The sequence below is a fragment of the Coregonus lavaretus genome, assembly GCF_964263955.1.
Source record: "Coregonus lavaretus genome assembly, contig: HAP1_SCAFFOLD_563, whole genome shotgun sequence".
Lineage (NCBI taxonomy): Eukaryota > Metazoa > Chordata > Actinopteri > Salmoniformes > Salmonidae > Coregonus > Coregonus lavaretus.
The window spans coordinates 259,088-270,000 of record NW_028161406.1 but is presented as its reverse complement, the minus strand read 5'-3'; the positions used below and the strand labels follow the sequence as shown (position 1 = coordinate 270,000).

General features: G+C 43.1%; 1 protein-coding gene across 1 annotated transcript in view; it reads right to left on the bottom strand.

The window, feature by feature from the left end:
- Positions 1-10,913, bottom strand: part of LOC311120726 (E3 ubiquitin-protein ligase TRIM71-like) — a 34,086-nt gene that overhangs the window by 13,666 nt on the left and 9,507 nt on the right. The gene's annotated exons all lie outside the window — the stretch shown is intronic.

The following is a 10,913-nucleotide window of genomic DNA, read 5'->3' as shown; positions in this document are numbered from 1 at the left end:
AACGCCAAAGGGGAGGGGCAGAACAAAGGGATGGAATGCAGCTGCGTTTGGTGGAGGAGGTATGGATGGATGGATGGATGGATGGAAGGATGGATGGATGGATGGAAGGATGGATGGGTGAGGGTCTGACAGCAGGCAAGGGTCTCAATCATCCTTATTCAAATACAGAAATTGTATTTGAATTCCATAATTTTGAATTTCTATTAGGATATTTAATTTGAATGTCATATTTTGGGATTTGTAATGCACAAATTGAATCATTGAATTCATAAATTGAATTTATATTCATTCAGTGTTTTTTATTTTATATAAAAAAATATATATAGTCAGTTTTAATATGGCAGATATTGCATTTCATTGTCTGCGTCAAGTTTACGAACTATACATTTCAAGTTTCATATATTCAACTTCTCAGATGCATTCAGATTCAGTTCTCTAAATTCAGATTCAAAACCAGAGACAACATCCTGGTACTTTGCCAGCCAGGAGAGGTAGAGGTGAACAGATAGAATCAAACACTCACTGTGGTAAACAGAATCTTCTGGTGGTTTCTGAAGCCAATGTGGCATGTTGAATTTATTTTCATCCTATGAATTTGGCTCTAGCATTTGAGCGGTTTCAGCTATATGCTATTATAACCCTCTGTGGGACATGGACATGCCTTCTGTTTCCCTCTATGATGATCACAGGCCGCGCAGCACAGGTTAGAAGGGAGTGTCACAAAAAACTATGTTGCCCCCATACGAATATAGTTGAATAGCCCTATCATAGCCCTTCTAAGGCTAGCCTTTCCACTCCCTATTTAATCTTGCTCTTGTGACTGACTGGGTTCGAACCAGGTCTCCTACACGTCACAAGACGTAAAAGGACGACATTCTGCTTGTGCCAGTTCCCCCTGATTCAGCTCATACCGAAACTCCAACTCAGGACCTCTGCCTTGCAAACACCCTCCTGAAGTGTTCCAACCCACCACACTATTGCAAAAGGCCTTCTTCAATTTCGTTAGGGGCGACACTTCAGGCTGATGAGTGAGTTTCACAGACCCCCATCTGCTACATTCACCTCCTAAACTCACTTCACAGCGACCACAGTGGTTGAATCAGCACAACAGTAGATACGAGTCCAGTGGCACCATTGTTAAGGACATCACGATGCCTGCTTAGCAAGTACTAGTTCCCCCAGATTCAGCTCATACAGAGACTTGAACTCAGGCCTCAAAAACACACGTGACCGCCCTCCCTGAAGCATTCCAACCCATCTTGCTATTAAAAAGGTATTTCTTCAATTGTGCAAGGGGGTGACACTTTAGGCTGAGTTCCACAGGTCCCCATCTGCTACACTAATACAAGTCTTCAAGAGCCAGCAAAGTTACTCATCAAAAGAGCGTGGTTTGGTGATCCATGCTTACGTGATGAAAACCTTGCCTGAGACCTGAAGACGTGTTAGCTTCAAGTCTCCGGCAAGGGTAGTCATTATAAGGCTAACGCGATTACTGGGTTAAAGACTGCGTTTGCCTGCTGAGCTAAAGCCTAGGCATTGGTCCTGTGACTTGGATGGGTCTCTTCAAGGAGGTCAACGGGGAGTGAAGTGTAACACAGGTGGTCCGGTGACCACGCTCGTGTGAGGAGTGGCGCAGTGGTCTAAGGCACTGCATCGCAGTGCTAGCTGTGCCACTAGAGATCCTGGTTCGAGTCCAGGCTCTGTCGCAGCCGGCCGCAACCGGGAGACCCATGGGCGGTGCACAATTGGTCCAGCGTTGTCCAAGGTAGGGGAGGGTTTGGCCGGCAGGGATGTGGGTTCGTTTCCCACGGGGGGCCAGTATGAAAAAAAACTAAGAAAACATGTATGCACTCACTAACTGTAAGTCGCTCTGGATAAGAGCGTCTGCTAAATGACTAAAATGTAAATGTAATGAGTAACTTGTCTGAGACCTGAAAAGTTGCATTGTCTGGCATACAGGAGACCTGGGTTAAAACCCCATCGGTCAAACTAACACATCTTCAAGGTCTCAGCCAAGGTTGCTCATCACATGGATGGATCACCAAACCACCTCTGTTGCTCTCAATAAATGTGGTGCACAGATCCTTCTACTGTTATTTGCCACAGGAAGTGATGTTGTGCAGTAGGCCTGATTTGGAACCCAGTCAGTTATCTTGGTGCAATGATCGCTGAGTATGAGGTCAAGGGGGGGGGGGGGGGGGGGTGAAATGTTACCGGGGTGGTTCGATGAACCTTGCTGGAGACTTGAAGACTTGTGTTAGCTTCCTGAACGAATCCCTATGGGCTTTATCGACGTGGGCCAACACAGTCTTGTGACATGCAGGAGACCTGGTTCGAACCCAGTCAGTCACAAGAGCAAGATTAAATAGGGAGTGGAAAGGCTAGCCTTAGAAGGGCTATGATAGGGCTATTCAACTATATTCTTATGGGGGCAAATTTAGTTTTTTTGTGACACTCCCTTCTGTGTCCTGCGTGGCCTATAATCATCACAGAGGGGAACAGAAGGCACTTCCTTGTTCCAGAGAGTCTTAACTTTTAGGAATGGGGTTATAATAGCGTAGAGACAGATTCATAGGATGTAAATGTATTCAACATGTCACTTTGGATTCAGAAACCACCGGAAATGTCTGTTTACCACTATCTCATCCGGCTGGCTAAGAACCAGTTACTCTAGTTTTGAAAACTGAATCCATCTGAGAAGTTGAATATATGAAAACTTTTATAAACTTGAAATGACCGTTTGTAAACTTTGATACACAGACAATGAATGCAATATCTACCATATGAAAACTGAATATATAATTTTAAAAAACTTGAATATTCAATGCAATATTCCTTCAATTCAGTTTCAAATAATGAAATACAAGTTACATTTATGAATTTAATGATTCCATTTGTGCATTACAAATTCAATATCCTATTACAAATTTTAAAAATGGAATTGAAATCGATTTCAGTGCGAACAGAAATAGTTCATCATTAGATCCTAACACTCGTCACTCTTCTCATCGTGTGGTTGTCTACTTCTTAAAAAAACCTTTGAGAGATTAGACTAACCAAAACAACTTTGAGATCTCATTCACATATTCTAGTTGATCATTAATATTGACATATTCTAGTTGATCATTAATATTGACATATTCTAGTTGATCATTAATATTGACATATTCTAATTGATCATTAATATTGACATATTCTAATTGATCATTAATATTGACATATTCTAGTTGATCATTAATATTGACATATTCTAGTTGATCATTAATATTGACATATTCTAGTTGATCATTAATATTGACATATTCTAATTGATCATTAATATTGACATATTCTAATTGATCATTAATATTGACATATTCTAATTGATCATTAATATTGACATATTCTAATTGATCATTAATATTGACATATTCTAATTGATCATTAATATTGACATATTCTAATTGATCATTAATATTGACATATTCTAATTGATCATTAGAATTGACATATTCTAATTGATCATTAGAATTGACATATTCTAGTTGATCATTAATATTGACATATTCTAATTGATCATTGATATTCACATATTCTAATTGATCATTGATATTCACATATTCTAATTGATCATTAGACTAGAACACGTTTCACCTTTCTGAGAAGAGAGAAACTGGCTGAAGGATTTTGACCATTGTTGTGTAAAGCATGGTTGAGATGTTGAAATGACATGACCTACAGTATGTAGCCTAGTAGAGTTTAACTTGGGGAGAAGAGACTTTTAGAGATCATTTTTATTTTATTTAACTAGGCAAGTCAGTTAACAAACACATTCTTATTTACAATGACGGCCTACCACGGCCAAACCCGGACGACGCTGGGCCAATTGTGCGCCACCCTATGGGACTCACAATCACGGCAAGATTGACAAGAAAATAACAAACAAGAGATGTTTGTGAGAAGAGTGGTGTCATGTTTTCACTGTAGATAGTCTCGTTACACAACTGGCCATGTAACCTATAGGGACTTCACCAATACTATCATGTGTCAGCTGCTACTTACTATAGAGACTCCACCACCACTATCATGTGTCAGCTGCTACTTACTATAGACTCCACCACCACTATCATGCGTCAGCTGCTACTTACTATAGAGACTCCACCACCACTATCATGTGTCAGCTGCTACTTACTATAGACTCCACCACCACTATCATGTGTCAGCTGCTACTTACTATAGACTCCACCACCACTATCATGTGTCAGCTGCTACTTACTATAGAGACTCCACCACCACTATCATGTGTCAGCTGCTACTTACTATAGAGACTCCACCACCACTATCATGTGTCAGCTGCTACTTACTATAGAGACTCCACCACCACTATCATGTGTCAGCTGCTACTTACTATAGAGACTCCACCACCACTATCATGCGTCAGCTGCTACTTACTATAGAAACTTCACCACCACTAACATGCGTCAGCTGCTACTTACTATAGAGACTCCACCACCACTATCATGTGTCAGCTGCTACTTACTATAGAGAATTCACCACCACTATCATGCGTCAGCTGCTACTTACTATAGAGACTTCACCACCACTATCATGTGTCAGCTGCTACTTACTATAGACTCCACCACCACTATCATGCGTCAGCTGCTACTTACTATAGAGACTTCACCACCACTATCATGCGTCAGCTGCTACTTACTATAGAGACTCCACCACCACTATCATGCGTCAGCTGCTACTTACTATAGAGACTCCACCACCACTATCATGTGTCAGCTGCTACTTACTATAGAAACTCCACCACCACTATCATGTGTCAGCTGCTACTTACTATAGAGACTCCACCACCACTATCATGTGTCAGCTGCTACTTACTATAGAGACTCCACCACCACTATCATGTGTCAGCTGCTACTTACTATAGAGACTCCACCACCACTATCATGTGTCAGCTGCTACTTACTATAGAGACTCCACCACCACTATCATGTGTCAGCTGCTACTTACTATAGAGACTCCACCACCACTATCATGCGTCAGCTGCTACTTACTATAGAAACTTCACCACCACTAACATGCGTCAGCTGCTACTTACTATAGAGACTCCACCACCACTATCATGTGTCAGCTGCTACTTACTATAGAGAATTCACCACCACTATCATGCGTCAGCTGCTACTTACTATAGAGACTTCACCACCACTATCATGTGTCAGCTGCTACTTACTATAGACTCCACCACCACTATCATGCGTCAGCTGCTACTTACTATAGAGACTTCACCACCACTATCATGCGTCAGCTGCTACTTACTATAGAGACTCCACCACCACTATCATGCGTCAGCTGCTACTTACTATAGAGACTCCACCACCACTAACATGCGTCAGCTGCTACTTACTATAGAGACTCCACCACCACTAACATGCGTCAGCTGCTACTTACTATAGAGACTTCACCACCACTATCATGCGTCAGCTGCTACTTACTATAGACTCCACCACCACTATCATGTGTCAGCTGCTACTTACTATAGACTCCACCACCACTATCATGTGTCAGCTGCTACTTACTATAGAGACTCCACCACCACTATCATGTGTCAGCTGCTACTTACTATAGACTCCACCACCACTATCATGTGTCAGCTGCTACTTACTATAGAGACTTCACCACCACTATCATGCGTCAGCTGCTACTTACTATAGACTTCACCACCACTATCATGTGTCAGCTGCTACTTACTATAGAGACTTCACCACCACTATCATGCGTCAGCTGCTACTTACTATAGAGACTCCACCACCACTATCATGTGTCAGCTGCTACTTACTATAGACTCCACCACCACTATCATGTGTCAGCTGCTACTTACTATAGAGACTTCACCACCACTATCATGCGTCAGCTGCTACTTACTATAGAGACTCCACCACCACTAACATGCGTCAGCTGCTACTTACTATAGAGACTCCACCACCACTATCATGTGTCAGCTGCTACTTACTATAGAGACTCCACCACCACTATCATGTGTCAGCTGCTACTTACTATAGACTCCACCACCACTATCATGTGTCAGCTGCTACTTACTATAGAGACTTCACCACCACTATCATGCGTCAGCTGCTACTTACTATAGAGACTCCACCACCACTAACATGCGTCAGCTGCTACTTACTATAGAGACTCCACCACCACTATCATGTGTCAGCTGCTACTTACTATAGAGACTCCACCACCACTATCATGTGTCAGCTGCTACTTACTATAGAGACTTCACCACCACTATCATGTGTCAGCTGCTACTTACTATAGAGACTCCACCACCACTATCATGTGTCAGCTGCTACTTACTATAGAGACTCCACCACCACTATCATGCGTCAGCTGCTACTTACTATAGAAACTTCACCACCACTAACATGCGTCAGCTGCTACTTACTATAGAGACTCCACCACCACTAACATGCGTCAGCTGCTACTTACTATAGAGACTCCACCACCACTATCATGTGTCAGCTGCTACTTACTATAGAGACTCCACCACCACTATCATGTGTCAGCTGCTACTTACTATAGAGACTTCACCACCACTATCATGTGTCAGCTGCTACTTACTATAGAGACTCCACCACCACTATCATGTGTCAGCTGCTACTTACTATAGAGACTCCACCACCACTATCATGCGTCAGCTGCTACTTACTATAGAAACTTCACCACCACTAACATGCGTCAGCTGCTACTTACTATAGAGACTCCACCACCACTAACATGCGTCAGCTGCTACTTACTATAGAGACTCCACCACCACTATCATGTGTCAGCTGCTACTTACTATAGAGACTCCACCACCACTAACATGCGTCAGCTGCTACTTACTATAGAGACTCCACCACCACTATCATGTGTCAGCTGCTACTTACTATAGAGACTCCACCACCACTATCATGTGTCAGCTGCTACTTACTATAGAGACTCCACCACCACTATCATGTGTCAGCTGCTACTTACTATAGAGACTCCACCACCACTATCATGCGTCAGCTGCTACTTACTATAGAAACTTCACCACCACTAACATGCGTCAGCTGCTACTTACTATAGAGACTCCACCACCACTAACATGCGTCAGCTGCTACTTACTATAGAGACTCCACCACCACTATCATGTGTCAGCTGCTACTTACTATAGAGACTCCACCACCACTAACATGCGTCAGCTGCTACTTACTATAGAGACTCCACCACCACTATCATGTGTCAGCTGCTACTTACTATAGAGACTCCACCACCACTATCATGTGTCAGCTGCTACTTACTATAGAGACTCCACCACCACTAACATGCGTCAGCTGCTACTTACTATAGAGACTCCACCACCACTATCATGTGTCAGCTGCTACTTACTATAGACTCCACCACCACTATCATGTGTCAGCTGCTACTTACTATAGAGACTTCACCACCACTATCATGCGTCAGCTGCTACTTACTATAGAGACTCCACCACCACTAACATGCGTCAGCTGCTACTTACTATAGAGACTCCACCACCACTATCATGTGTCAGCTGCTACTTACTATAGAGACTCCACCACCACTATCATGTGTCAGCTGCTACTTACTATAGAGACTCCACCACCACTATCATGTGTCAGCTGCTACTTACTATAGAGACTCCACCACCACTATCATGTGTCAGCTGCTACTTACTATAGAGACTCCACCACCACTATCATGTGTCAGCTGCAACAATGAGTCCTTAAACCTGTAAAAACACACACACACGCGGCTGGGGTTTCTTGTGGATTATATAACACGGTTCCTGGAATGGAGTCAATATTATTGAATGACTATCACAGGATCCTCTAGCAGGAGGAGGAGCTTCCTATAGCCTCCAAGAAAACATCACACACACCCATCCATGAATTCTCTAGGCATGCCATGAGCCTGAATCACAACAAATAAAACACACAGAAAGTACATGACACAGAAACATGAAAAACAGGCACCATAGGTGTGCTACCAAGGTAACGGGGTTGTAACGCCATAGGTGTGCTACCAAGGTAACAGGGTTGTAACGCCATAGGTGTGCTACCAAGGTAACAGGGTTGTAACGCCATAGGTGTGCTACCAAGGTAACAGGGTTGTAACGCCATAGGTGTGCTACCAAGGTAACAGGGTTGTAACGCCATAGGTGTGCTACCAAGGTAACGGGGTTGTAACGCCATAGGTGTGCTACCAAGGTAACAGGGTTGTAACGCCATAGGTGTGCTACCAAGGTAACGGGGTTGTAACGCCATAGGTGTGCTACCAAGGTAACGGGGTTGTAACGCCATAGGTGTGCTACCAAGGTAACGGGGTTGTAACGCCATAGGTGTGCTACCAAGGTAACAGGGTTGTAACGCCATAGGTGTGCTACCAAGGTAACAGGGTTGTAACGCCATAGGTGTGCTACCAAGGTAACAGGGTTGTAACGCCATAGGTGTGCTACCAAGGTAACAGGGTTGTAACGCCATAGGTGTGCTACCACAGTAAAGGGGTCAAATCCACACCGAACTTCTAAAACCAGAGGAGGACTTTAGGGAAATATAATTAACCGACAAAGTCATGACACCACCCCAATCCACTCCTGATCACAACCACTGTAGCATAATTACTGCTTTATGCAGGCTTTATAACCACTCTACGCAAGCAGTGTGACCCTCGACCATAAAGCTAAGACCAGCTCCCTGTGTTCAGCTCTCAGGTCCCAATAAAGCTTTATCATTTCAAAATAAATAAAAAGAGAGACGCTAGCAGGGATGGGCGCAGTTACAGTATATTAATAAAATGTATACCAGACAAAAACCGTTGATTTCAAAGTTGAACAAACCATAGACCTCTATGCACAAGGACTACTTTTAACAATTTCCATAGAAAATTTTACAAAAACACATTTACTGGAAGAACTGTTTGGATGCTTCTGCACAGTTGTTCCCAGTAAATGCGTTTTTTTATTATTTACTGTGTAAATTGTTAAAAGTAGTCATTATGCATTTAGTGCTATGGTTTGTTAAACTATGAAATCAATGGTTTTTTGTTTGGCATACATTTTAAAATCTCAGCATAATTCTGTTACCGTGGAATTACCCTTCGAATATTTAAATTTCAAATACCCATCCCTACATCTACTCCGAAATGGTGTGATGGTACTACTCCGAGATGGTACTACTCCGAGATGGTACTACTCCGAGATGGTGTGTGATGTTACTACTCCTAGATGGTACTACTCCTAGATGGTACTACTCCTAGATGGTGTGTGATGTTACTACTCCTAGATGGTACTACTCCTAGATGGTGTGTGATGTTACTACTCCTAGATGGTACTACTCCTAGATGGTATTACTCCTAGATGGTGTGTGATGTTACTACTCCTAGATGGCGCAACTCCTGGATCAGGGGTCGGCAACTAGATTCAGCCGTGGGCCGATTTTTGTCGGAGCGGATGGTCGGGGGACCGGAACATAATTATAATAATTTGTACACTACAAATTGACCTCAACTAAGCCCAAAAAGAGAAAATAACATTTGTACCAAAAATGTGGGGCCAAAAAATAAATAGCTTGCGGGCTCGTTTTGGCCTGCGGGCAGCCTGTTGCCGAGTTATGCCGACCCCTGTCCTAGATGGAGTGTGATCGTACAACTCCTAGATGGAGTGTGATCGTACAACTACTAGATCAGGTTTCCCCAACTGGTGGTTTTCTGAGCAGGTTGTTTTTTGGGACACAAGACTAAAAACACCAGCTATTCAACTCCAAGTTATTTTAGGAAATCTGTTCCAAAGTATTCCTACACATAATAGAGAGATACTCTATGTGATCGTATACAAATGTAAGCAAGGTTTGAAATGACTATGTTTTAGTCAAATATTATACCTGTTTGGGGCTGAATCTAGTTGTTGATCCCTATCCTAGGTGATACAACTCCTAGATGGTGTGTGACGGTAAAACTCAAAGAAAAGGTACAACTGCCAATGACCGGAGAAGATGACACATATTTGATCCCACATACAGACACACCCACCATTACACATAAACCTACGCAAACGCACCCACACACACACCACAGAAAGGAAAACATGGATGATGTGTGAAATGGAGTGTGGACTGAAGAGTCTGGGGGCCTTCTGGGAAGGGGATGATGTCACACACACACACCCATAAAAAGCCTTTCAGTGAAGCAGAGCTACAGGGAAGTGAGTTATTGTATTTCATTAGTGCACCGGACGTTACTACCCCCCCCATGCACGGAAAGCCACCCCTCCACCAGTGGAGGCTGCGGAGGGGAGGACAGCTCATAATAATGGCTGGAACGGAGCATAAAGAAAGGCTTCAAACACCTGGAAACCATGTGTTTGATGTATTTGATACCGTTCCACTAATTCCGCCCGAGCCATTACCATGAGTCCGTCCTCCCCAATTAAAGGTGCCCCAACCTCCTGTGCCCTCCACCCACCCACACACACACTCTCGCTAACACGCTCAAAACACATAAAACCTCCTTGTTTCAAAGCAGAACAATAACAGTAACATAAAGCTAAATGTTAGCATGGTGACTAGCTCTCTGATAAACAATGCTATAGTTAGCAGCATGGCAGCTAGCTCTCTGATAAATAAATCTATAGTTAGCAGCATGGTGGCTATAGCTCTCGGGTTTATAAAGCTAAGGGTTAGCATGTTGGTTAACCCTCTGGTAAACAACGCTAATGGTGTAGCAGCATGGTGGCTATAGCTCTCTGGTTCATAAAGCTAAGGCTTAGCATGGTGGCTAGCCCTCTGGTAAACAAATATAAAGGTTAGCAATAGTATTGTGGTGGTATTTAGGACCAGAGTTCACATTCCTTGTAGCATAAGGGATATAGGGGAGGGGGT